This window comes from Medicago sativa, chromosome 5 (assembly GCF_051527215.1).
Source record: "Medicago sativa cultivar Bolivia chromosome 5, Bolivia_mono, whole genome shotgun sequence".
Classification (NCBI taxonomy): Eukaryota; Viridiplantae; Streptophyta; class Magnoliopsida; order Fabales; family Fabaceae; genus Medicago; species Medicago sativa.
In genome coordinates, this window is record NC_140753.1 from 45,441,679 (window position 1) to 45,469,414 (window position 27,736).

Sequence of the window (27,736 nt, forward strand, 5' to 3'; positions counted from 1 at the left end):
AATTCAAAGTTTTTTCTTCGAGAGAATTTTTGGCGGAGAAGAGGAACAAGTGAAAGTGAAAATGAAATGGTGAAAAGTGAGAAGAGTAAAGGTGAGTTTGTTTCTATATAGACCTTTGATCATGACACATATCAAGATCTTATTTTGACAGTTTTACCATTAAAGTGTTGTTTTTTCCAATGTTAGAGAACGTGGCCCACTAACTAAGATTGTGGGGTCGGTATTTAAAGGAAATTTGAATTAATTTTTGAATTAAATACCGACATCATTCATTTCGATGGAGAATGTTAGTTATTTTTTCAAAAACGTCTTTTTCTTCTTTGGTGAAATCGAAAATGGCGTTTACGGGGGCAATTTGTTAGCCAATATATTTTACTAGCCGTAATAAATATGGTCAAAGTATAGTTGACCTAGATTTAAAGAAGATTCGAACAGAGTGTTGTATTGAAAGCAAATATGGGTTCGAAGATGGTAGAAGACTTCGATAGAGCAGTTTTCGAAGGTGGTTATCAACAGTTATTCTTTAAGTCGGTTTGTATTTTAAGTTTGTTTTCAAATAAGTAAAACTCGTCGACTTGTGGCATTGTAGTTTGAATTTCAAAGAAGTGTAGTTATTTCTAGACTTAGTATAAATAGTAGTTTTTCATAGGAAAAACGGGTCACAATTCCATCATACAAACTTACACTCAAAGTATCCGTATGGAAGCGAGAAACGAGTCACAAGTTGCAATGTATGAATCTATGTACCAACTTTTATTTAATCAATACAATTTACCCTTTTTTCTTTAAGTGTTCTTGCACTTTACTTTGTTAAGTTCGATTGAGTTCAAGTGGATTGAATTCGATTGTTTTTATTGTATTTCTTACATTTTCGACACCAAAAACACGAAATTTCTAACAACAAGAACAAACACAATATGTCCTAAGATTTACCGGTTGATCTTGCAAGTTACCATTTGTAAACCGGCGGTTGTTTACGAAAATCCAACGTAAACACTGCAGAGAGAGCCACACCTTTGCAAATTGATTTTAGTGGGTAACTCGTCCTTCAACAAACGCCAAGCCACGATGGAAACCTTCAAAGGAACCTCGTTTGTGCCATACTAATTCGTCCGTTGCAACAGGAGTAGAAAAGACCGTAGATGTCGAATCCGATACGCACCTTTCACCGTATAACCGCCTTGAATATCCGGATCCCATCGCCACCCGTCGAAACATTATTTTGCACAATAACATTATCAAGTAAAACCCTACACTCTTCTACCAACTCGTCCTCCCACGCCCACAAACGTCTCCGCCAACTCCAAGCATCGCCACCTACCTCCCAACCAAGAGAAAACATTTCCGCCACCGTGATTAGCTTATCCGTCACTAAATCGAATAAGCGAGCAAACCTACTACGCAAAGGAATATCACCTACCCACTTATCATACCAAAATAATGTATTAGAACCATCCCCCACCAACCTCGACACCCTCTCGGCAAACCGGCCCCTTCGCATCACCCACGCTATCCCTAATCTTCGCTACGTCCCTCCACCAATGAGAAACACTCCCGCCCCCAACCTCCCAACCTCCTCACCATATCTCGCCACTAAAACCCTATACCAAAACCCACCTCTATCCACCAACAACCTCCAACACCATTTACCCAACAGGGCTAAATTAAATTTCCCCAACTGCCTCACACCCAAACCTCCTAACTCCTTTTGTAAACAAATAGAGCTCCAAGCAATCCATGCAATTTTCCTATTATCCTCACTCCCTCCCCAAAAAAATTTAATAAAAATAGATTCAATGATAGAGATTATACCTCGACGAGCTTTGAAAAAGGAAAGAGCATAGACAGGATACCCTCCGTATACACACTAAAATGAAAATTTCATTTTGAAGATATTTGTCTAACATTAAAAAACAAATTTTTTTAACATAAATTTATCATATGTTTCTTTGTTTCAATCCTTAAGAAATGTCTCGACGCATTTTACTATTTCTTATACGTAGAGATTACCATCTCTCAATAAAGGGACGGTGCAGTAATATTAACCACGTACGTAATGTAAACCAAAAAAGAGCAATGAGCTGTCCCCTTTTGTCGAAAACCCACTAGGCAGCAAACCAATGATGAGTGACCCTAACAACCACATATAATTTTTTTTCCCACAACAACCATATTTTTTGTCATTCTTTTTTGTCAAATAACGGTGACTAGATTCACACAGATATATTATAGGTAGAGAAGTGGGGAATCCAAGGTTTAAACCGACCATTATACAAATTATCCGTTGCAGCTACCAACATATCAAGAGAGTTACACTTATGGACACAACAACCACATATTTTTTAATATACTCCTCTGGTCACATTTATAAGCAAAAATGTGAATACATAATGTATTTAATCTATATATTGACTAAATACATTAAACATTAAATGAATCTAAAAATGTTTTTTTTTTGTAAATGTGATCGGAGAGTATAAATTATTTTTGCAACAACGACCACATATTTTACAATTCTAGAACTGACTCTATCCTCCGACCATGACCCACTCTTTCACGTTTTTTATCATTTCATGACTCACCCATTCCAATCTTCTCTCTATTGGTCTTTCCTTCCAAAAAGCCATCTTACGTGGGACTGACTAAGACCATTTACAATGGTCACCAACATTAAACACCCTTCAACACCCACTTTTTCAATTCCCAACACTCCACATCATCTTCTCTCTTAATTCAACACTCATTCAACTTTAACCTCTCCAATGGTTTTTTTCATTCAACACTCTACCCCACCACCTTTTATTTCTTATTCTTATTTAATTTTATATTTTTGTTTTTATAATTACATAAAATTACAATTATCGATTATAATTAAATTAAAATAAAGAAACACTTAACATTTTTTTGTAAAAACAAAATTTATTTAAATAATTTATTTTTATTTTCTTAACTTAAAATGCAATACAACAAACTAAGCACGCAACACACAAATAACTTAAAATGCAAGAAAAAAAAAAGCACACAACACACAAGCAATTTATTTAGTACGATACAAATCATCTTCAATCACGAAACATTCCAAACTTTTGTGTGTGTTTGTAATTTTATTTGGCGAGCATGTATATTTAAGTATTTAATTTTTTTTTCCATGTTTAACATATCAAATGGCGCCATTTGTTGTTTTTTTTTTACTATTTTTTTTTGTTTGCCATGTGAAATGGAGAGCATAATATTTATTTATTATTTTTTTTTTTGCATGCCATGTGAAATGGCGAGCATCCTATTTGTTTTTTTTTTTTAATTTTTTTTTGCATGCCATGTGAAATGGCGAGCATCCTATTTGCACGCCAATTGCACGCCGCCACGTGGCATCCCGTGGCAGATTAATTGGTGTTGAATCCGTTAATCCTCTCTCGTCCCGCAGTTCATTCAACACGCTTTCAACACGCCATCGCAGTTGCTTTTGCTTGCTTTAATGTCAGGTTCAACAGCACCATTGCACATAGTCTAATATTAATCCTCTTCTCCCACTACACCTTCATCTATTATTTTAATACTTTCCCTTTTCCCATAAATCACTATCACTCCTTCACCAATTTTTCTCTCCTTCCACTTTTCCAATCTCATATCTCTCTCAAGTTTCAATCCTTTTTTCTTCTCTCTATTTCCAAAGACTCAAACATGCAAGTTCCATTAATCGATAGACTCAACGATTTCCAAGCAGGTTTCAATTCATTGCAACAAAACCCATCTTTCCCTTCACAAATCACAACCACTTCCTTCAATGGAATCCAATCCGTTTCCATTGCTTTCAATTTCTGCAAATGGGGTGCTGTCATTCTTGCTTTAGTCGCAACTTTCACCAGCATCATCAACAAAGTCACCATTTTCATCGTCCACCTTCGTAAAAAAGCTTCTTCCCTTCCATCAATCACCTTCGACAACGACGATGATTTCAGCTCCGATGACGAAGATAACGATAACGATGACATCGTTAGCTTATCTTCGTCATCGGAATTCGAAGACGATGAACCATCTATGTCATCTTCATCAAGCTTCAAAGATTTTTTTCGCGTTACCGGAAACAATTTTGATTATGATGGAAACAACGTGTTTCAAACTCAAAACGGTGGACATAGACGACAACGTAGTATTGGTGATTTTTTTCTCTTTTAGAATTAGCCAATAGTGATAACGTTGTTAAGCTTTGGGACAGTATAGGATTTGGTTTAGGTTTAGATTTCGATGATTACGAGGATGGAGTTGTATCCACGTATGACATGATAAACAAACCACATGCGCCTTCAACTTCTGCGGCTGCATCACCAGATGTGATTGTCTCCGCAGGAGAAGGCGCACGTGGTAATCTCGCAGTCGAGATATGGGACACTCGTCTCCGACGACGGAAGCCGTCGGTCGTAGCTGAGTGGGGACCCACGGTGGGGAACACGCTGCGCGTGGAATCTGGCGGCGTTCAGAAAGTTTATGTTAGAGATGACGGACGTCAACGTTTGACGGTTGGTGATATGAGAAAAGTCAGTGTTCCGTTAGGTAACGTAACGGAATCTGACGCTGATAATACTTGGTGGGATGCTGATGCTGTTATTGTTACGGATGAATCTTACGGGAAACATTAATGGATGTTGTACGCAACTTTGTAAAATTGCAATTATTGGAATTTAATTTAATTTCGGTTGGTGCTAAGAAAATTAATTTAATATAGGAAAATAAATAAAGCATCGCCGTATTTGGAAAATTGTTGTATTCGGTCTAAAGTTGATTGATAGCTGTAAATGAATAAATTAGTTAGTTGAATTTGTACATTTTCTCAAACGTGTGGCTAAAATTAAACGATCTTGTTTCTAGAATGTTATAGATAGGTTAGAATATTTATACTCTTGATTTAAAAAAGAAAGAATATTTATACTCTTGAATTTTTATCATTAATTCTATATTGTTTTAGGAAAACAATTCCATCTTTTTCAATGAGATAGACCTTAAGCTTTTTTAAATGACAATGCTAATTAGTCCTTAATACATTGATTAAAATACTAAATTAAATAAGTTAATATTAAAAAGTGGTATTTTTAATAAGTTAATACAATATTAAAAAGTGGTATTTTTTAAATGATAACGTTGTTCTTTTTTACTAGTTGTGTATATCGTTACTTATACCAATCTAAAACATGAATGCATAAGTAGTAAGTGTGCACCTTTTCATTTTGACCAAATCACGTAAATTAAGAAAATTCACAATACTATTCAATTCATTGATAATTAATACTCCATATCCGTGTTTTATCATACGTTGTTTTTCTATTTGCACATATATTAAAAATATAGTTAATTTTGTATTGAAAAGAGAAATTATGAGCGTTTTTACAAAATTATCTTTTAATAATGAAATGAGAAAAATTTGTTAAAAAAAATGTAAAGAAAAGATAGTTATAAATTGTAAAAGGTATAGTAGGAAAATAAATATTTACACCCTCCGGTCACTATTATAAGCAAAAATCAATATTTTAGATTCATTCATTAAATGATGTATGTGGTCTATAATAAAGACTACATACATCATTAATTCAATGAATGTAAAATGTAGTTTTTTGCTTATAATAGTGATCGGAGGTGTATGTCTCATTGATAATTTTTTTAAGAAGCCAGAAACAAAATGTATTTTAACAAACTTCCCTTTGATGCACAAGGCACGCCTAAGGGTTTGTTTGGTTCTAAGGAAAGGATATGGACGAGAAGCAAGAAGGAAAGAAAGTTTATCGATAAGTATTCTTTCCACAGTTTGGATGGTCCGTCGAGTGGAAAGATAGTGTTATTTGTGTGGGTCTCATGTTGGAAAACCTTCTCCCCTATCATGCGAAGAAAGCACACGGAAGGAGCATCAAATTGATATATTGACAATACAACCCACACTTTTTGAAGTATATTTCTACTTTACCACACATGCATTTTCATCAATAAATTGCTTCGACGTCATCGTAAGGCATGACACCATTGTTCTACCATTGTTCTATTTTAATTTGTTTCTCGTACCGTCACCTTTTTTTTTTTTTTATATCTCCATTTTTATTCCATTTTTTTATAATCGTCTATTCTATTTCAATATAAGGGCATTTATGTCATTTGAAAAATATAAATCTTTCTTTCCACTCACTTTCTTATCACTTTCATTCATACCAAACAACCTAACAAATCATCTCACTTTCCATTAACTTTTCTCATACTTTCTTTCCTTTAACAATCTTTCTTCTTACTTTCTTTGGTGATCTAAACACACCCTAAGGCTTTGTTTGGACAACCAAAGAAAGTGAAAGGTAAGAAAGTATAAGGAAAGAATGTTGAAGGAAAGATAGTAAGTAGAAAGTGAATGGAAAGTGAGATGATTGTTTTAGTTGTTTGGTATGAATGAAAGTGATAATAAAGTGAAAGGAAATACAGCTTATAATTTTATGAGATGACATAAATGTCCTTATATTAAAATGAATATATATGTATATTTTTTTTGGAATGAATACATACATGTCTATACTATAATATGCACAAAAAAGTGACAATATAAAATAAAAATAAAACAATAGCAAAGCCTTAGTTTTGTTACCGGGATGGATATGATAACAAGCTTGAAGTCTTGTGACGTCGAAGAAAATCAATTGGTATAAAAACCGCACATGTGTAAAAGAAAGTTTTCAAAAGCAAGGGCTGTTTAGTAATTATATCAAAATGGATGTGCCGATCAACCTTTCTTCGCACTTGGGAGCGGAAAGTTTTTTTGATGTGGGACCCACCCAAAGAAAACTTTCTTTCCTCTCTCGACAAGGCAACCAAACAATGGAAACACAAATTTGGATGAACTTTCTTTCCTTCCTACTTTCTTTCCATTCACCTTCCCTAGAACCAAACAATGCCTAAAAGGAACTAAAGGTATTAACAATACAATAGACAAGTGGAAATAGTATAAAGCAAATTACAGAGCGACTAAACCAAACAATCCAAGGAGTTATACCACCAAAAATAAAAAACAATAGAAGAGATTGATTGGTGAGTCTTTAGCCACCACCACGAATAGAGTTTTATGCGGTCAAGTAATTGCTTCGATGTCACTATATGTTACAAAAAGTTCTAGCATCACACTCATTCCAAGAAATCCGATACAAGCCAATAAGATTACCCGAAGACAAGAATTAACATCCTTCCTAAACATAAGTCCACTACCTAATTGCGAAGCTTAATCACCAATGTCGACCAGATTAACGAAAATAGCATTCATATGGAATACTTATGATAGAAAGAATTATAGTAGAAGAATGGATGAAAATATTTAGCACAAATTCTCATCGGTTATGCTATTAAAAAGAGATGGTGATCAATATATGTAACTTATGTAGCAAGCCCTAAAAGTTAACGTGCTCTTGAATGTAAGGGTAAGCTAGCCTCCACCGGAAATGTTATGAAATAATTCTCTAAGACTAAAACAATTTAAACATAAATGGAAAGGTTATATATGTAATGCAAAGATATAAAATTTTATATAATAATGAGGATTAAAGAAAGGAAATTGTTAAGAAAGAAAATCTAACTTAGCTTCTTGAGAAGAAAAAAAAAGTGGAAAAATAAATTTATGGGTTGCCTCTCATACAACGCGTGTTTTACGTCTCGAGCCCGATGATTTCATAAATGCAATAAAATGGGTTGCCTCCCATTCAGCCGCTTGTTTTATGTCCCTAGCTTGCCAAGACTAACATAATAACACTCCACTATAAGTCGAACCAAGATATTATTCTGGCTCAAACTCAGGTTGATTGAGTAGCTCCAATAGTTCCCGGTTGTCCTTTGCTTGTCTCTCCATCATTTCAAACTCTAGAATTTGAGTTGCATGTCTTTCCTTCAAAGCACACATATGTTGTTGATACTCCAACATCCCTCTCTGCCCATTACAACGCTCATAGATGGATGTCATCGATGGTTCCACCCTAGCTTTCCTCATAGCTTCTTTCAACTCCATATCCCCCTCAGATTGATGCATCAGAAAGTACAAACACTTGCTCATATCTACCACATCATTCGCCAACCTCAATGTTAGATTATCATACCTAGTCACTGGTTCTTCATCAACCTCCCTTGTTTTCTTCACAGGTGGGTGCCTAGGTGCCTTAGGTGGCGCATCACTAAGCTTTTCCAACCACTTGACATCCATTTCAGCGACTTTTTTCAACATGAGATCGTTCCCTACTCTATTAACACATGCATCTCTACATAAGGCATTGATAAGTGAAGGGCTTCTTTCTCTCATTATCTATCCTCCTTATCTATGATCCTCCACATTCATTATTGCTTATATTGTTACGGCTCTTACCAAACAAAACTCAAATGAATTTCAACAACTTTCTAGTGTATGCACAACAAAGGTCCCTCACACCCTTGTTATAGGCTTCATGAATTTCAAGCTAAATTTAGTAGGTGAGTATCCTTCGATTTGTTGTAACCATGGTATTCCTTCTCCACAAAGTTCCTTCTTATTTTCTTATAACTTTTCCATGTCTTCAAGACTTGTGATTTTTGCAAACTTCTCTCTTCTAGCTTCAATTCCACACACTAGTGGTGTCGGTGTTTCAAGCATGGTGTTGATAGTGTGTTCATCAAATTTCACCTCTTTCCCGCGTACAAAAGACACATAAGGATCCTTATCCTTCTTCTCTTGGAAGCTACAAGCAAATAATTATATTGCAATTGAGAGATTAGACTCACTAGCAAATCCATTCAACTTAATCCAATTCCTTCTCTCAAGCTCTTCTTTAATATCCGGGATTGGATTTTTCTCAAGTGAGAAAGCCCTTTCTTCCACAAAATCTAAGTGTTTGAATTTCTCAAACCTCTTCTTTTGAGTCGCACCTTTAAAAATATAATGACCTTCTCTTCCCCTTTTCATAATTATTCAATTTCCAGCAATACACAACAACTCACAAGAATTGAAAATTAGATAAAAACAAACATGAATATGGAAAAGGGGTTAAAATTGTGGTGTTGTTAAAGTATGGAAGTTTGAATTTTTATAATAGGTTAGGTTATGGGTAAACTAGATAGGTGGTTTGGAAAATGATTTTGGGGTTAAAAGGATGAAGATTGTGATGAGACAAAATTAGCAAGTGAAGGGGTTGTTGTTAGTTTGGGAGAATATGGTGTGGTTGATGGTGGAGAGAGTAATTTCTAATGAATTATGTTGGAATGGGTTAAGGATCTTAAATTTCTAATGGGTTTTTCTATATTATGGGTAAGTGAATCGAAGGATTAGAGAAGAGTGAGAGCTTAGGGAGAGGTTGTCATGAAGCTTTCATGGTAAAAGGGTTTAATGATGCGAGGTTAGAAAGTTTAGAAATTGCATATGAGGGTTTTGCCAAGGAAAAGTGAAAATAAGGATTGTTTGTAAGCCATAAGTTAGAAAGTGAGTACGATGAATAGGGTTAATGGGTTATGTTTGGTTGGAGAGTTTGTGATGAATTTTAGGGAAAAATTGAAGAAAAAGGGGTTTAGAACAAGAGTGGCCGAAGCCACTCTCTCCCCTAGCTCTCATAGCGTGTGTTGCCCATGCACCTGTTCAAAAAAATTGTTTTTTTTTTTGTACGAGATGCCTCTCACAAAGGGCTCTTTTCATGTCATTAGCTTGACCTACGTTGGTTATGATTTCTTTCTATGATTTCCAACAGACTTTGTTTCCCCGTATTGATTTTCTTCTTCTTATGAACTTCCTTGTGGTAATTACTAATGGTGTTGGAAACCTCTTTACGGTGGTTCGAGATGATTCTACCCGAATGTTAGGTTTTTTTTTTCGTTTATCGAAGTTACTTTGTTAAAGGTCATAACCGAAAGTGGTTTGTCCATACTTATTAGTCCTAGGTTACTATCTCTTACTTTTAGAATGGGATGCTTAGTTTTGTCTCGTATGAATGTAAAGAGTTTTTCCAGATCGAATTTGTGTTGTCTTTTTTGTCAATAATCCCGACCGTCTTTATTTTTAAAGTCCTAGATTTATTCTATGAGGGTTCTTCTAAGTTTTTATCCCGAGGGGTTTCACCTTGTGCCTTCAAGGTTAGTCATTTGAAGTGGTCTTAGGCTTCAACCACGATCTCGCTTATTTGATGGATGATAGTCCATTGTTCTCCACCTGCGCTCTCCTAACGAGTTCGCAGTACTCATCCATGTATCTAGTGGTTTTTGCTATCACATCTTTTATTAGATTTCGCCATATCAAAGTGTGTGTCATGATCAACATTCCAAGAGTAGGGATATGGTTCATCTCAACTAGGATCAATATAAGGGAAAGGTGCTTCCCCATACATCATGAAGACAATTAAATGATAAGTCATTTAAATTGCTTAGACGAAAATATCAACAATCTCCGGCAACGACGTCAAAAACTTGATGGTCGGATTTAGGTAAGTGTACCAAATCGTTTACCAAGTAATAAACTGATAAGTAGAGTATTGTATCCACATGAATTGTCGTTTCAACCAAACAATTAACGTTACTTATTTGGGAATAATAAAAGTAAAAGAGATAAAGGTTTTATAGTTTTGCAAAGGTAATCTGTTTGAAACAAAGCAAAGTTTACATGTTTTGATTGCAGAATGTTTGCGGCGATTAGGAATCCTCTCTATTTAATTGTTAGAATTACGTAACGATCAAGTCTTATTTATGATATTAATTGTTATCTATCTAAGTGATGAGTTCATGAGATTTTAGTACCTATCGGTGTCGGGTTGCACCCGTTGATCACACCGGTAGGTACGTGTGGGCCTTACTCTCTCAAAGATACGGGCTTATTCCACTCTAGTTGTCGAGTTGCACCTCGCTAATCACACAAGGTGGGTACGCTTGGGTTCTTACTCTCTCGAGCTAATTAAAACATAGACTTAAATTAGCGTTCCTAAATTCCCATCAAAGTTGTAGTCATAATCTTCTTAAAGGTTCGCTCATCTATGAATCTTAGAAACACATAGAACATTCTCCCTCTCGGTAGTTCTACAAACGGGAAGCCCTATCAACATCTACCTTACAAAGGTGAAAGGAGAATGAAGTTATTGGGTTGATTTAAGTCGTGAAGTCACCCGTTTCATGAATTACTAACTAGCTAATTCATGATTCTCGCGAATATGCATCAATATTAGGCATGTCATATCCCTAAGTACCTTTCTCTCAAGATTCTCGCTCTCTCTCTCTCTCTCGACGTGTTTCCCTAGTTACTAATTAATTACTTCATGATTAGACAAATATGCACCAATATTCGGTAATGTCACCTCCCTAAGTGCCTAAGTCAGGATTATGCTTCGAGAGGAGACAAATCTTATGCACAACAATAAAACTAAATAGCATAAAGAAAATAACCGAATAAAGAGTTTAAATTAAATAAGTTATCCAACAACCAAAATAGAGGTTCATCTTAGAATCATAGCCTAAAAAGATTTAGTTACACATGGTAACTATAGACAAAGTACAAAAGAAATAAAACATACCTTAAAAATACATGGAGTGAGGAGAGAAACTCCTCCCTTGACGCTCCTAGTGTTTTACTTTCTCTTGAACAACTTTGTTATGAATGAGAAATTATGAATGAGAGAAGTCGTATTTATAGGGAGAGTTTCCACCCGAAGTTGGGCCATAATACGGGTTTTGCCACAAAAAGTAGCAAATTTCAGTCTTGGCCCGCAAGACTCATGCACCAGCGCCTAGAACCATGCGCCGGGCGCATATGAGTGGTATTTCAGCGCCAAACACTAAGAACCATGCGCCATTCACCTCGCATGTGCCTAGGCGCATAGAATGGTGTTCGGGCGCATGTGAATGATGTCCGGGTGCCGAAATGCCTGTTTCTTCATCTTTTTGGGTATTTGCTTCCATATAAGATGTCTTGGAACTTGGGAACTTGGGAACATAATTCCTCCCTTTGTAACTTCTTATGAGGCCTCTTGAATCTTCATTCTTTCCTCTTTTCAAGGTCTTCATAAATCTGCAAATGTCTTGTTTTGCCGGTTTACATGATTACTTCGTGAATTACGCAGAAACATCCTAAAATTGCTTAATTTCGGGAGGATTAGAATTATAGAAAACATTACAAATGTCCCACAATCATAAGCAATTTCTCTAATACTCCTTTATTCTGGATGTAAAACCTACTCGAAAATGAATGTAAATCAAACGAAGAATAACGTAAGATGACCCGTCATCAAGAAGCAATAGTTTTATGATGGGTCCTCGAGGCTATGAAGTAGGAAGTGAGCACGTGGAAAAGTTCCTCCCAGGAGTCAATAGAGTTTTCCCGAGGTTCTTGTACAACGCCATCACTTCGCTATGTTGTGTGTTCATGTAAAGCTTGCATTTGATGAACCCTCAAACATTTTTGTTGTTGAGCATAACCTTGGTGTTTTCAATGTACTCGTCCGTGTTGAAGGTTTCGTTGTAGGTCTCCATTTGTTCTTCTAAAGGGTTTGTACGCCACACGATCATCGTCGGCATAAGACGAGGACCGCAAAGATCGAATGCATGCCTACATGAATGACGAGATCTTGAAGATCTTCTAAGATTTTCTTATAAAGAGTTTCGAGGATACTTGAATCTCTCTAGAGCAGGACTCTTTCCCCTTCTATTACATTGAGGAGTAGGAGAGCTAAGAGCTTGCCTCGGCGCAGAGCCGTATCACGCGTTTCCTTGATTGGGATTCTTCCATCTCTCTATTACGTCCGCTTTGATTGTCGATCATTGTGTTTGTTGACATAGGGTTTAGGTAATGTTATTGAGCAAAACGTCCGTAGAAGATGTGTTGCTCGTTCCTTATGTCGGACGTATATGATTTGGATAATGTTATTAGGCTATCAATTGGGAGATGGAGTTGAGGTGTGTCTTCCACAGGTGATGCGACGGACCTCGCTCCGTTGTTGGGATGACATACCGTCAACCATTTTTTCGTTTGAATGTTTTTTTTGGTTTTTTGTGTAGTTTTGATCTTTTGTGAGTAAAAAGACGGGGATAACTAGTTTCCTTCAAGCGGTGTCATTCATCTTACTTGATCAAAAGAATAGCGTCCAGTGAGATGGATTGGTGGGCTTTGTAATATTGGAACGAATGAGGGGGATGTACTTGCGTACACCCCGACGCCGAAGTCAATATATGAGCCGGAAAAGGGATTTAAGGGTGAAATGACTCGTAACTTATTGAACTCGTACAAATTTTCCATACATAGAGAGGATGTGCAGGTGTTGTCTTTAATGGCGAAAGTTGTTGCTTGGTTGGTATGGTTGTTGGAACAAGAATCGTCTAGCGTTAAGAAATGATTGTCATGGGAACCATTATGATTCCGTTTGAAACGTCGCCTCGTGTTGCTACGACCACCCTCTCCCCTCGTGGAGAAGGGGTGCGAAGTAAGTAATTGACCCAAAGTATTTAGTTGAGCTTGTATATTGGGCATGAACCGTTGCAAACATAGACACTTGGGCAGTACAAAACAATAGTCATAATATCACAATAAATAATTGATGTGTAACGTTAGTCCCTTTATTTTTAAATATGAAAACATACTTCCTAATTTTTTTGAAAACTTACAAATTTTCTCAATACCGAATTTGAGATTTAGGCTTTGTTTGATAAAAAATAGCGGATGATTTATAAGCTAGTTTATAGTTAATAACGGATAAGTTAGTTGATTGAGTTTGTAGTGTTTGGTAAAATTAGTGATTAAAATGGCTTATAAATAAGAAATGACTTAAAAATGTCCATTTAATTAATATATTTTTTTAATTAAGATTGCAGGGGTAAAATGGTGATAAAAAGTGATAAGTTATAAGCTTCGAGGATAAACTATCTGAATTATCTTATAAAAAACCGCCATAAACTCATGTAAATAAGCTATAAGCTCGTGTAAGATAACAACTATCAAACATATCTATTATAATTATATGAGCTTATAACACCCTAAACCCTTAAAGCGATAAATTACGCTAATGATACAATCATATAAAGAATTTAGATGTTACTTCTTCAATAATTCACCAAGCATACATAAATAATTTTCAATAAACATCGCAGCGGAATAAAAACATCATCACATCGACATCTAATAAAACATCTCCAAGTAGCCATGTCTCATAATCATACTACATCAATAAACAAAAAATCTCATCTCAACAACCGAGTAATAAAACATCAAATAGTCATAAGACACCAAACAGACAGACATCCTAATCGCAGCCGACACACTAGACTCCGAAAAGCGGTAAACGAGGAAGCTCCAAGCTATCCTCAAGAAACTCACCAAACCAAAGCAAACTATTCCGCACGCCGTCTACCCATTCATAGAATAAGGTAGGCGGTCAACCAAACGACCATTGGGGGTTAGTTCACATTTCATAATTAAACATAATCAAATGAAAAATAAACGGCATAATTAAATTCAATTGATTATGCAACATTTAATTAACTCAACACCATTAGCAATCAACAAGTATACGAGCATAATGAAATACAATTACATTTCCACACTTTACATATTCACCAAATTTCACCAAGTATATGAGTCACCAAGTTTCACCAATTCAATTATTCATCAAACACATAAGCAAACATGACACATTTAACCAATTATCAAATGTATGTTATGCGCCTAGACACGACTCGATATCCATGTGGTACCGGTCACCTCAAGGTCGTCACCTTAGATACAAATGTATCATAGTCATCGTCATTTTGAATACAAAGTATTCAGTCATCTTCATTGGATATAAATATCCTAGTCATCTTCATTGGATAAAAATATCCTAACACTTATGATGCATGGACATATGACTCACAATGCACATGTTCAACAACAAACTCATCATCATTTTCATCTTCTTTTTTCATACATGCATTAACCATCAATATCATCGTCATTTTGCATGTAATAATTCATCAACATAATTCATCATCAACATTAACAACATTCAACTCAAGAATCAACAAGTTCAAAATCACATTTTACACCAAAGACGTACAATTATCCAAATCTTGACATTCAACATATTAGACACCCGGTCATCATCAATTCATTCTTATTCTATCATGCCATCAAGAACATAAAGCAAATTGTAAGTCATCCGATCATAAAGACTTAATTTGACAAAGTTCGTCTATGTTTGCAAAAACTAGCATTATCCAATTATTCCACCAAAACAAAGTAATCAAGTTCAAACGCCTCAACCAAGTACATGCATAAATCACATATGATAGTGCAGTAGCATGTACATATATGTTTCGCAGGCCAATTTCGATTAATTCTAAAATCTACCTAAGTTCGTCTCATTTTATCACAAAACATCGATTTTTCCAAAAATCAAGTTCCATGTGATTATAGTTCTATAACATGCCTACATACTTCTTTTAAGTCCATCATTACAGGTAAACAAGTCAAAACATCACCATTGTTCTTAAGAAAATTCATTGTCCGATTATCTCAAAAAGTTTGTCTCAAAAAGCCAAGTTTCCTCTCATTTATGAAAATCAAAGTGAGTATGAGCATACTATGTTCCAGCAAGAATGTCAATGAAAACAACAAAAGAACACCCTCAAAGGACCGCCTAGGAACCATACGTGTCGCCCCCAAGCACCCATGACAATGCGCAAGTCGATGGCTCTTCGTGACCGGATGCCTAGCGCTCCAAGACAAGCGCCGCCGCTGCGAGAGAACCCGTTTGGTGTGTTTTCGCCTCGGATTTTCATCAAAAATGCCCCAAAAGTGCTTATTTTGATTACCCTATTTACCAAAACCATTAAAGTCATGTTCTAAGGCTCAAACATATCAAATAAGCTCTTATCACAACCCTCCAAATAGCTTATGAAAGAATTCACTAAGTTTTCAAACAAAACACCAATTTTCAACAACAACACTTTGATTTATCCAAACACAACACAACAACAACAACTCAAATTATCAATTCCAATTCATGAATTATCATTACCAACAACAACCAATCAACATTCATAGCATGTAAGCACGAATTCACCAACAATCAAGAACAACAACTTCATTTTCATCAAAACAACTTATCAACAACAACAACTATGAGTTTTAAGCACATTACACATCAATTTCATGAAGTTTATCATACCCATAAATTTACATGAACTAAGAGCACGAAATTCATCATCAAAAATAACAAAAGTCACAATTAACATATAAGCACTTAAACTCATAATTGAAAATAAGGGATTATGACTTAATTATGAAAAGCCCTATCCCCCTTACCTCTAGTCTTCAAGAATCCAAACCCTAGCTTCACTTTAGCTCCTAGCCTTCAATCCCAAGCTTTCTCTCTCTAGCTCCTCTTTTCTCCTCTTGATTCATTCTCTCTCTCTCTCTCTCTCTCTCTCTCTCTCTCTCTCTCTCTCTCTCTCTCTCTCTCTCTCTCTCTCTCAAAATGTTTGTGAAATGAGTGAATGAATGTAATGACCTAATTTTCACACAAGGGTTGTGTTTATATAGTCACCACATATATGGCCTAGGGTTCTGATTGTCTTAATGGGCTCAATATTCTTACCAACTAATTCACCAAAGTTACCGATGAGAACCTAATATTCTCACCTTATACAAGAGATAATTTAATAATGGAATAAAATTAACCAAGTTAATTTTGGTTCCAAGTGTTATTTTCGTAGGCAATTATATAGCTATCTTGTTTTTCTCATATCTAGAGTTCCGAATGTCCGATTGAGGTGATCTTTAATGCGTTCGAAAGCTTAGAATATTCTCTACATTTCGTCTGTTGGACTCAAGAGCAAATTCGGAATATTTCTTGGTGTAAAATGAGCATGAATTGGATGACGTGATTTTGATGAATGGGCTGATGTAAGAGAAGAAACAACACATTAAAGAAGCACAATGGAGGTTAGATGGAGCTGAGTTATGAAAGTGTAACGTCTCTAAACTATTCAGCCATGATGATTAAAGAAGCAAATGAATGTATAACATCTCCATGCATTGATGCAGCCACCCCCACCTTAAAGTCATTTTGTAACCTTTAATTTGCATTAATCGGCCCACCAAAACATTATTGCAATTAGTGGGCAGGTTCCTTTCATTTTCTAAGAGTTTTACGGTCAAAATCATCATGCTAAGAAGCTCATATAAATAGAGCACGAAAATGATATGTAAGATAAGATAGAGAATTTTGATAAAAAAAAGTCACTTTATGTGAATTTGGAAGCTTTGCTTCTTTTTGGTTCCGGATTGAACCATGCATTGATCTTATCAAGAAACCACGTTTCTTGTGGCGATCCTCTACCAAATTAAACATCTTCCTTGGATTGGGAATTTGTTTGGTTCCCATTTCTGTCTATTTCCACCATTCTTCACTTTTTATTATCATATGTTATCCAACATTCAAAAAAATACAAAATTCAAAAGTACAACCCTTTTTGTCCTTCATCGCTTACTACACACTTAAACCGTCAAAATAACGAATAATTACCGTCTCTTAAATAATTACCCCAACTCACTAGTAACTTTGTAAAAATAATTATTCCCACTTGAAACACCAAAAATAACCCTCTTAGTAAAATGACTAATTTACCATTGCTCACCAAATGACCAAATTACCCTTGAGTCTACAATCACTAAAATACCCTTCTTAAGCCAAAATTCACTAATCCCGAATAAAATACAAACGGAGACAAATAATCACACACAAGCACGTATAAACACACATAACAAATAATTAAAATAATTATATAGAAAAACGGGATGTTACAATTATAAAACTAATTAAACAAGCGATAATTAGTTTTATACAAATTCCATTCGATTAAGCATCGAATGTCTTCAACTAACCATGACGGTGAACAAGCGTCAAAAAGAACACAGCTTAATATCATAATAGAATTCAATCAATCTTATATGATAAGCGCCACAGCCTATATCAATTCCTATTCAAACTCGATTTAAACAAGCAATAAAGCAATTTGAATAATCTCAATGGTGCAAAACCGAAACAAATTGAGTAAGCATCAACATAATCGAATTTGCATCAATAGATACAAATTTGAGTAAGCATCAAATCGAATTAAACAGACATGAAATTAATACATTAAGCAATTGCATGTAAAAAAAATAGCACTAGAATCCAAACCTCAAGAATTCATAAACGAAGCACCCTTACACCAATTGATCAATTTAGGGTTTAGGCTTACATCACAATAAGTTTGTACCAAAGTTTGATAATACGGCTGAATGGAAAAAAAGTGTTTTTGCTGTTTTCATCCTTATTTATAGGTATAAACATTAACCCAGAGTTTGAAAACGTGCTACAACAATAGTTGGGCCAAAAGATGGCTAATCGACCCATTTACGGTAAAAACATTTGACCCAAATTTGTGGTCAACACAACTGCTTCAGAGAATGAAACTTTTGATTAGGAGGACATCCAAACTGGGCTTCGTGCTCAACATGAAAGTTGTAGATATTTTCCTTAGCTTTCCAACGCTTATTTTTACGCCTCAATCAGATAACTGCAGCCAAAGTTATTGCCTTCATAGTGAACAGGGGTCAAAACACATTAAAACGAAAATTAATCCACAAATTATATCAACGCTCAAATCAGACCCAAAATACAAAAACATGCTAAAATTATAATGTTAAGCATAAAAAAATCTCAAAATATCAAAATGCAATGCTATAAAATATGTGCAAAAATATACCGATCAAATTCCCCGTACTTAAGCTTTTGCGCTCCGAGCAAAACTCAAGATTAAACACTTAAAACAAAAATCAAAACAAAATAAAACAGAGCATTGATGCAAAGCTGCAAGCAATTAGCACATTCTAAGATTCAAGGAGTATGACAATCATGAATAACATCTTATGACATGCCTAATGGATAAACGGGCTATTCGACTAAAAAGTGCATCAAAAATGATAGAACCTCCGAAATATATATGTATAAAGTGCAATCACTCGTGGTTTGTGCAATATGTATAAAATGGAGTGTGAAGGGTTAATATTTGTTCTAAAAGCACATCATCAAAGCTAGCACTCCCATAGGCTTGACAAGCCTCCACACATGATTGAGGGCCTCCACAACTTGAAGCACATGCATGCAAAGATCAAAAGGTCTTTATTAGAGTTGTAACGGGGCCAAGGTAAAGGTGGAATAAACCTAAGGGAAACTAGGCTATAAAATCAAAGAGGATGAATAAACAGAGCTATGAAAATACCTTAAATATTAAGCATGAGGGATACTTGAGCTCAACAAAATACAATGAGACAATAAGATCAACTACATTTTTTTATTTTGAAATAAGGAGATAATAATTGTGAATTAGCGCTTAATCTCAGAAGCAACAATTGTGGTTTTCCATATGTAAAATCCAATTACTTGTCAATGTTCACATAAGAAAAATACAATGAAATTTGAGTAACATGTAAGAAAAATACAATGAAATTTGAGTAACATGTAGAGAGACAAGTAAAAGGTCTATCACAAAGAATTCAATTTTGTTTAAAAATATAGCTAAAATCAAAGTAATCAAATCACAAAGAACCTATATTTCTTTGCAGCATATATATGTTTTTCTTTTTCAATCTTCCGTAGATTTAGAGCTTAACAATCTCAGGAATATGAACAGGATAGCGATCAATGCAATCTTCCCAAGGTCCATTAACAGGTGTCTTAATGCTTCTATTACATTTCCACACAGCACTATTGCATTTAAATCCACTTCCAAAAGCTATTTGCCATACTCTATCACCTCTCTTCATCCTTCCTTTTGATTCAATATAGTTCAATTCATACCATAAAGATGAAGAAGACGTGTTCCCGAATCGATGCAGCGTCATTCTTGAAGCCTCGACATGTTCAGCAGATAGCTGAAGATTCTTCTGTAACTCATCGATCACGGCACGTCCACCAGCATGAATACAAAAATGCTCAAACGCTTGTTTGAAATCAGGAATATAAGGCTTCATTTTAGGATTGAAGATTTTCTTTCCAATGAGTGTGAAAAGAAAGAGTAATTGTTCTGAAGCAGGTAGAACAAGAGGACCAATAGTTGTTATATTTGATTTCAATGCTTCTCCTGCTATAGCCATAAGATCCTTTTGAAGTGAAATTCCAACTTTACCTTCTCTGTCTTCTTCTTCGAAAACGCAACGGTAAGCTTTATCATCACCTCCTTTGTGAGTTCTAACAACTTGCATCAATCTATATTTTGCTCTTTTGTGTTCTGTTTTTTTGTTTGATAAAAGAATAGCAGCACCACCCATTCTGAATAAACAGTTTGGTAAAAGCATTGCTCTTTCTTTTCCTTGGTAATAGTTTGGAGTAATGATTTCTGTGCTCACAACAACTGCGTTTGAATTCGGATAAACCTGAAGAAGATCGCGGGCTAAATCGATGGAGATTAAACCCGCGCTACATCCCATTCCGGAGAGGTTGAAGCTCTTGATGTTGCTTCTAAGTTTGTATTTGTTGATCACCATAGCAGACAAAGAAGGAGTTGGAGAAAAGAGGCTGCAATTGACTATAAGAATGTCTATGTCCTTAGGTTTGAGTCCGGTTTTCGCAAACAAGGTATCCATGGATGAGAAGATAACAAGCTCGGCTTCGCGTCTTGCTTCTTCCATTGTTGGTTTAGGTGGGATGTAATGGATTGCTGGTGGCAAACATGTTTCTTCTCCAAGACCAGAGCGTTCGAGAATTCTCATTTGGAACTCAACGCTTTTCGGGTTGTTCTTGAGGATTAGTCTTGAATGTTCCATGAAAGTAGCGAAAGGGACGCGGCAAGTAATCGGCGGTTTGAAGCAGGCATAATCGACTAGGTAGATTGCGCGTGGCTTTAACATGAAGTATATTGTGGATATGAAGATTATGAGAAAACAAGAGCAAAGGATTTGTATGTGATCAAATTGAAGGGACTTGAAGAGATTGAGTATTTCATAAGGGCCTAAACGTAGTAGTTCTATGAAGATGCAAATCATGATGGTTAAGAGTGCAAGGGTTATAAAATGGTTCACAAAATATTGGTAAAAAAGTTTAACATACTTGTGTTTTGATGAGTTTGAGGAATTTGGCAACATTGAAGGCATTTTAGTTAGCACTTCGATGAAAACAAGAAAGGTACAAAGGTAATGATGTTGTGGGGTGTGAGATTTGAAAAATGAGAATCGAGAAGAAAATTTGATGATTGATGATTAGTGTGAAGATGTGGTTTTAAAGAGCATGGAGGGACCTATGAAATGAAGGGGGCAGATGAAGGGATTAAATGATGAACTTCACATCTCCCAACGCTCATTTAAATTAGTACCAATTTTCATAACATCCTTTTTCACCAGTAATGTTTTATTATACATGTACATTTTGTCCTTTTTGTTTACCATTCATTTAATGCAATGGTACTTTACATCATTAAAATTGCAACACGAAGGCAAATGGGAGCATTGAGAGATATAGTTAGAGAAAGAACACATGATTCAGACCACTATGGACTCAATCCAACCCAGTAAATAAGAAAGAAAATAAATGAAACGATAGGAATTATATGTTGAGAATCTTTTTTGCTGGAGATTTTGGGTGTGTATATATTTAATAGTCTCAAAATTAGATTTATCATAAATCCAAATAAATTAATTGCTTGAAGGATAGGAGTTAGGTTACGGTTGATCTCTTGGCAGATGGGACCTTGTATTTGTTATTAGCCAAAAGCCTATGTCACCAACAATTAGACTGCATTGACTTAATTTATTAGTCAATTCTTATAAAGAAGGACCATGAAGGACTACCCTATTATACACATAATACTTTGTTGAAAGGACTCAACAGTGGCTATAAAAAAGTAATCATATCATATCATCATATATTTTTAAAGGTTGTTATTAGCAAAATCGAAAATTTGCAGAGTGTGACTTTAGGTTTACAATATCAAAGAATTGAAGTCGAAATCATTTTGATGAATTTTTTTTTTAAAGGTTGATGAAAGGTGTGATATGTTGGTCGATATGGCAATGTAAAACACGCTAGAGGGGGAATAGCGTTGTACACATCAAATCGAGTTTATAGCGAAAGCGTTTTTTTAGAAAAGGCAATTGACGACTTGTTGGATTAAGCACGGGTCAATAGCAATGATAAAATATAACAAGACTATGTTCAAGTTAAGATTACATTTGAATTGAGAGATTCTAAGCATGGGCGGACCTAGAGTGAAACATGGTGTGGCGGTGCCACACTGATCCTAGCCAATTTTTTTTTATTTTTATATATGCCGCATAAACATAAGGCAAAGAAAAAAAACATAGAAAACACATACAACACAAAAAAAAAAAAAACAAAACGTGTTTTCTCCTCTTCTCTACTCTCAAACAATCTGTTTCTTCTCTCTTCTCACAAATCACAATTCACAATTGCCTTTCTTCTCACAACAAACAAACAAACAAACCTCTCCTTCTTCCACTCTCTTCACTCCTTCTTCAAATCTAGTGTATCGATCTCTCGGTTCTCACTCTAAGTCTAAGCCAACTAGCCAAGGTAAGTGAAATAGTCAATTGATTCTTTACTTTCTCATTCATTCTACAATTGGTTTTTTAGGGTTTTAGAATTGTGAATTGAGAATTGGGTATTTTTAGGGTTTGAATTGAGAATTGGGGGTTTTATGGCTTTGTTTAAATACGTTTGATTTGTTTTATTTGTTTTATTAATAATACAAATTAAAAATTGCTTGTTTATGATAATTGATTATTGTACAATGGTGTTTATAGGATGAAGAAATTCTTCCCCGTGTTGTCTAGAGACAAAGCTAGTTCTTCGACTACGGATATTGCTCCCAACTCGACCAATGAGGATGTTGAAGTTGTTGATTATAAATTGCCGGAAACGGATCCGGGAATTAGGCCTCCAATTTCAAGCTATCATCCCGACATCCAAGATGAGGTACGTAAAGCTTACTTGAAAATTCGGCGTCATCAACCTCCTAGCAACTTTGTTTATCCTTGGTCCGATTTTGGTGGAACAAGACGTCGATTTAACAAGAATTGGTTTAATTTGTATGATTGGCTTGAATATAGTGAATCTAAGAACCTAGCATTTTGTTTGCCATGTTTTTTGTTTAAAAATGTGTCTAATTATAGTGAATCTAAGAACCTAGCATTCTGTTTTAGTAGTTTTAGTGCTTTTTAGTTCGTTTTAGTTACGTTTAAGTGTGCCGCCTATATACGGTCACTTTTAGCTATTTCCTCGCCTTTTTCCGGCGAGTACCGGGTGTATCTTACACCCTCTCGACGATGAATAATATTTGCCGTAAAAAATGTTATATATTATTTTTAGTATAATTGTATTATAGTTTCTTTAAAAAATTTGCCACCCTAATATGAAAGGTCTAGATCCGCCCTCGGTTCTAAGTAATCTTAATGCAATCCAATATTAACACAACTCACACCAAATACAAAACATACACCGTCTCAAACCAAATCTAGAAACAATTAATTAATTATACTAATTAACACAATTGTGTAAGTGTTTGATAAATTGTCAATGAATCAAAACCAAGTGTGATCTTATAGTAATGTGAGACAAATCAAAAACAAGTTTAAAGAGTTAAACATATATCACACTTAATTTCTACACTATCAATTTATCAAGCTTCAAATACAGAATTAATCAGAATTAAAGAGGATAAAGAAGAGAGAGAACTCCAAGATTTAAAGTAGTTCACCCTTTCGTCCTCGCTTCGGGTTACGTCTACTCCTCTTAATGGAAAATGACTCCACCAAGGACTTCCACTAGAATAAAGAATGTTTGATTACAATGTGAATACAAGAATTCCTTGAAACTACCCTAGTTCTTCAATTCCTATGAAATCACTCCCCAAATCTTCAAAACCTTTTGAAATTGGTGCTTCTTGATGTCTTCGAATCTTCAATTACCCGGGCAACCCTTGAAGTTATTCACTCAAACTCTTCGATGGTCCGTCCGACAATTAGATCCCCTTGAACACAAGAACTTTAGAAAGAACCCCAAAGACCTTTGGAGGTGGAATGAGATTATTCACTTCACTTTAGAACCTTGATTAACCCAATCAATTTACTTAAATGAACCAACTTACAATCCATATAGCACTCTAGCAATCTTAGGACTCAAAGAACAAAGTGATTATAAGAAAAAGTGTTTAATCTTGAAGAATGTAAGAACAATGAGGTTTAGAGTGAATGTGAGAAAAACACAAGAAGGGGGGTTGAATTGTGTTAACTTTTTCTTCTTTTTAAAACTAAGTCCAATGTTCAGAGTATAGAGTTCGTAGTCCGGAACGCAGTTCAAAGTCTTATGCAGCGGATAATGTAAAGAGATAGAGAGAAGAGAAAGACACAAAGCAATTATACAGGTTCCTTTCACAATCCAAGTAGTCATGTCCCCCTTGCACTACCAAGGAGAGTTCACTAAAATTAATATCCGATTACAATTTCTAAAGCATAAAAGCAAAAGACTTCAAACTACTCAAGCACAAAAGCAAGAGGTTTCCTATGCTCAAGCATACACGTAAGAGACCTCCTATGCTCAAGCACAAAAGCAAGACACTTCTAAACAAACACAATTACATAGAAAAATGTTTCGAGGTTGAACACTTGATATACAATCAAGGGTGTTCAAAATACAAATCGATACGTACTCTTAAGACTCTAGAATTTCTAAGATATGAAAGTTTATAAGAAATTCTAAGTGAACTTTGATGCGAATCAATTTCAGCAGAGTTTTGACAATTGTAAAATTGTTGTGAGTCTCTTTTTTCAATCTTCAAGTCTTCACTCCTTTATATAGAGGTGTGAAAGAGACGTTGTTGATTGCCAAAGACATCAAAAGAGTCGTTGTTGAAGCTTGATAATCACCAATGATTTTGTTGCTTGATTTGGTTATTGTCCTATGAGGGAACAATTTCAAATTCATTCCTTGAATAGAGAATAACCGCATAAACGTAACTGTTATCTTGTACTATTGCGGACATGAAGAGTGGAGTAATGGAGTAGTGGTTGTACAATTGTACTATTGTCCCTTTCTGCGCTCTTTAGTGTATAAGCATCCAATGCTTTCTAATTCCTCTGAAATAGTCGTTGCTCCAGGCTTCTATTCCTTCGCAATGATATGAATTCGAATAACAACTTTTAACTAATTCCAAATTTTCCGCCTTCGACTTCGATGAACTTCGCCTTCGATGCTCTTCGGGACCGTCCGATGACGTCGCCTTCGATGGTCTTCGACTCTTGTTGTCTTCGACTCTCGTCTTCAATCTTGAAACACATGCTTCCTTTTGTAAATTCCATTGCTTTCATTTGTTCTTTCGTAACCAATACTTGAATCAAAGACTTACAAATTTTTGTCTATGGTCCTGCACACTTGAACAAATATTAGCATATCCAATTGACATTTTAATACCTTCTTATCATCAAAACTTAAGGTGGTAAAGTTAAACACATTTTGTTCCAACATAGAAACTATAGAGAGAATAGATGCAACTGATTCAAATGAGTTGGGTGTTATGAGGAAGTGAGTATATATTGAAGAGGGTGGCAAATGCAAATTTTTGTCAAAAAACAACTAGGTGAATCGATTCACTAAATGGGTGAATCGATTCAGATGACCTAAAAGACAAATCGAAAGTAATGAAGAAACTATGAAGATTAATACGTATTGATAGAAGTTTGGCAAGTGTACCAAATACTATCGAAGTAGTAAAAATATCGATCCCACGAGGACCGTTTTTAATCTCAATAATTTAATTACGTTGGAACTTAGGCAAAGTAGATTTGGTTTGGTTGCATAAAAATAATGACAGAAAATAAAGTTGGTTTTAAAGAATAAGAGAGAGATGAGTTTAGGTCTTTCGAATCATCTATGTTCCCCTAAGTGGTATGCCGCACCTATTCTTATGAATGATTTTCTAGTCCCATGATAGTTAACAAAATAGTCCTAATCAATCCCTTGAGTTAGGACCCTCTTCTCAAACTACAGCCCCTAATTCCTTAGGTGGTCTAATAATCCTTGAAGGTTTAAGTTCGTTAACCTAATATCACTAACAAACGATTATCCATTCCTAGACTAACCATGTTTATTAGAATAATTCAGTTAGGTCTAAGTCAAAAGCTATGGTCCGTAGTCATTCGTTCCCACTAAATCATGTTTATATTTGATCAGGATATAAAAAGCATTAAGAACAATTGAATTGAATAAAGACTAAATAATCATTCACAATAAATAGAGTTTCACAAGATCATGTATCAATTAGGGTTACAAAGAATCATCTCGTACCTAACCTCTAATGGATTTAGCTACTCATAATTGTGTTTACAAATAACATAATCATTAGAGGAATTAAAACATACACAAACCGATGGACGGATGAAGAAATTGTCCTTCTTGGCCGTCTTGTAGTCTCAAAATCGCACCGTGCTCTCTTCAATTCGTAACCCTTGTTTTTGGAATAGACTTCACTTAAATAGGGACGAATTTCGCCCAAATCGTGTCACGTTTTAAGTAAATTGTGACACGTTTTCACCTTGTGGAGCAAGAAACTCGAATTAGGGTTTCACCAAATCGTGTCACGTTTTACCAATCGTGACATGTTTTCCTTATGTCGAATCAATGCTTCGGGTGCTTCCCAAATCGTGTCACGTTTCCAAGAATCGTGACACGTTTTACTCTTTGTATTTCCTTCAGCTTTTTCTCGCTCTTTTTGCCGCATAAGTCTCCTTGTGAACTCCATTTTGTGATAAAAATACATAGAAAATTACGTAATGACAAGATGTCATCACGTATCATACAAGATTTGAATCAATTCATAATCGTGAGGATGGAGGTTGACATGATTCAAAGCAAGTAAGAAAGATTTTGTTATACAATTCAAGCAATTTTAAGTCGATTCATATTGATACTATTCGAAATTGCTTGAAATGATTCACCCCAAGTCGAAACTTTGGGTGATACGATTCGAACGAAATGAATCGATTCAAACGTTCGAAAACAATGCTTTTGTCACCGAATTCAAGTTACTTGGGACACGTGCAAATCATAGTAAGGAGAAAACACGGGGATGAAGATGAACCAGCTTATGCTAGGTGCTTTAACAAAAAACTAATATAAATTAACCAAAGTAAAAACAACGTAACATACATAATGCATATACATCAAGACATCATCAAAACAAAACTTAGGACACAAGCAAACTTCATGATCATCAATAATCACGAATCCTCGCGAAAGACGAACCCAATTTCGACAAAAGAAAGACCGTAAAAGTGAGAGTAAAACATATGTTGAGCCACATCGTAGCTCTTTAATCTCTTTATCATGTTTTTGTCAATGATTGTGGTTTCACTATACACTTGCTTGCTCGATTAGATCCGGATCTATTGTCGTTGTTTGACCATTTAGTTGCCGATTGTCATTGATACTTATTCCATACTTTTAGATTTATTGATGCGAAATATGATTTCCAAACTCACAAACACAATTAATTTTGTAAACTCGTTTATTTCCAATAGTAACAAGACTATACAACTCGTTCCAAATTCACAATTTTATTGGCCCTCTCAGTTTCTCTTTAGGCCGAAATTTACATTTTGTGAGTTATCTACTCAAGGTCTTAAAACTAAAAAAAATACCCTTCGGGAGTTATCATCCTAATTTTTTTAGAGGCTCAGGAGACATTGCTGGGGCCCAAAAAAAAT

The 27,736-nt window shown here is 35.3% G+C and overlaps 2 pseudogenes across 1 annotated transcript; one reads left to right on the top strand and one right to left on the bottom strand.

Annotated features, from left to right (window-relative positions):
- Nucleotides 1-3,602: 3,602 nt before the first annotated feature.
- Nucleotides 3,603-4,833, top strand: LOC146922394 (uncharacterized; annotated as a pseudogene).
- A 14,523-nt stretch (nucleotides 4,834-19,356) lies between these two features.
- LOC146922395 (3-ketoacyl-CoA synthase 6 pseudogene) lies at nucleotides 19,357-22,344 on the bottom strand (annotated as a pseudogene). Its single transcript, XR_015012453.1, has one exon. The product of XR_015012453.1 is annotated as a 3-ketoacyl-CoA synthase 6 pseudogene (transcript).
- Between the last annotated feature and the right edge of the window lie 5,392 nt (nucleotides 22,345-27,736).